Here is a 2,590-nt window from a genome sequence, read left to right as displayed (position 1 = left end):
TAAAGATAGCTTATAATGTATATCTAATGTTTATGATTATAAAAAATTTGTATGATAATAAATTTAAAAAATAATATTGTTTTGAGATTGATTTTTTTGTTATAATTTTTATCATATGCAATGAATTTTTATTATTAACACCATTTGAAAATAACTTCTAATGATAAAATTGGACATTATGATAGTCACAAAATATCATGATTTTTGAGTATTTGTTAAAATTTTGCGACAAATTTCTAATTATCATTTGTGACCATTTGAGACTATAGTTTCGTAACAATAAGATACATAATTCAAACGTTATTTTAAATACGAATTGTGACGATTTAAAGACGTTTTGTTGGTCTGTAATTAAGACAGTTTTGTTACTTTTTGGTGTCGTAGTTATTGATGACAAAATGGTTACTAATATATTCATTGACGTTTTTGTTACAAATAAAAATTTGTGACCATTGTATTGCAACCATTCAAAAATCGTCACAAATTCGTAACAATGTTTATATTGTGACTAAATACTTTGTATTGTGACTAAATGTTTCGTCTTAATACAATTATTTTCTTGTAGTGAACAGAGAGTAACACGGGTTGAGCTGGAGGTTGATTCGGAGTTAGTTAGTTGATAAAATTATTTCAAATTAAACCATAAATAAAACACGTTTTATCATATACATTTAACTCACACTTTAATATTAAAACTGAAATAAAATAAATTTGCATTAACTTTATTTCTCTATTCAATTTTTTTCAACAAATAATAAATTACAATTAACTCTCATACTTTTTGTATATAAATTGTAACTCCCATGACTTCCCATCCTATGAATACTCATTTTCTCATGCTCTTTCACTCTTTCTTAAATATTATACATTTTTTGTGTTTTTCTTGGTTGGTTGTTATTGTTGTATGTGTCAAAAAAAAAAAAAATTTTAATATTATTAGAAAAGCTTAATTGTAAATTTTAACTTTAGATACTATATGATATATATCTTACATTTTTTTTTTGAAGATACATCTCTATTATCCCTAAAACAAACATTTTCATAATCAACCTATTACAACTTACATACAACTATCTTAGATTTTAAAATTAAAAAGTTTTCTCTAATGGCATCTATGCTTAATTGAAGTCCTACCTTATTCTTATCTCCAAACTAAATTACCAAAGATTTCCATAAAATATAGTAATGTCTAAACTCTTCTAAACTCACACTTTAATATAAAGCTCAAATATCGACAAAAAAAACAACATCAGCTACACAATCTCATATTCCAACAATCCACATTTCATAAACATAACCAATTTTTGTATTACCTTTCATGAATAATTTGATAGATTTTATACACGCATCTATCCTATCATTTGGACCAGCTAACCCACAACCACTCAACGTCTTCTTTGAAAGCGAATACTACAATCCAATGCAACAAGAACACTTGATGTGGAAGCAGTAATTTAAGACCTAGAAATAACAATCAACTTGTCTTCAAGATCTACGAGGAACTCAAAATATCGACACTCTATTTTGCAATCACAAAATAACATGTCCTAATTATAGAATACAAATAGTATAAACTATAATACTATTTAAAATTCAATAAAAACATAAATAATATAATAATTTAAACTTTTAAAAAGGTTTTTTAAATTGTTCATAATTTAGAAAAGGATAAATTGATCATTTAACATTAACTATATAGTTAATGAATACAAATAAAACAATTCCAAAACCCTAATAACTTTTAACCAAAAAAACAAAGTTTCTCGATACAAATAAACTTTATTGGTATGATCTTCAAATTGTAAAGTCTCTCGAAATTTTTTTTTTAAATTAATTTATTTTTAATGACTTTTAACCAGAAAACAAATTAATATAATAATCTCGTGCAACGCACGAGACTCAACCTAGTCTTATTATATAAAGTTCAATGACAAAATTTCTTATTAACGAGATGGTAACACATGTCAAAAATATTGATAAGATGTTGACACGTGTCAAAAATAAATATAGAAACAAATTTGATTTTTACTATTTTACTAATCTACATGAATTAGAAACAAGATGGTGACACATGTCAAAAATATTGATAAGATGTTGACACGTGTCAAAAATAAATATAGAAACAAATTTGATTTTTACTATTTTACTAATCTACATGAATTAGAAACAAGATGGTGACACATGTCAAAAATATTGATAAGATGTTGACACGTGTCAAAAATAAATATAGAAACAAATTTGATTTTTACTATTTTACTAATCTACATGAATTAGAAACAAGATGGTGACACATGTCAAAAATATTGATAAGATGTTGACACGTGTCAAAAATAAATATAGAAACAAATTTGATTTTTACTATTTTACTAATCTACATGAATTAGAAACAAATTTGATTTTTACTATTTCACTAATCTACGTGAATTAGAAACAAAATCTTTACTAAACCTAACAATATCTTTACTAAACCTTTACTGGATTTTGCAATTTCAATATCTAACCGTAGGAGATATTTTGCAATTTCAATATCTAACCGTAGGAGATATGTAAGTCCTATTTAATTTGATATTGGCCACGTCTTTTTGTTTAA

Source organism: Camelina sativa, chromosome 12 (genome assembly GCF_000633955.1).
Source record: "Camelina sativa cultivar DH55 chromosome 12, Cs, whole genome shotgun sequence".
Taxonomy (NCBI): domain Eukaryota; kingdom Viridiplantae; phylum Streptophyta; class Magnoliopsida; order Brassicales; family Brassicaceae; genus Camelina; species Camelina sativa.
This window is presented reverse-complemented; position numbering follows the sequence as displayed.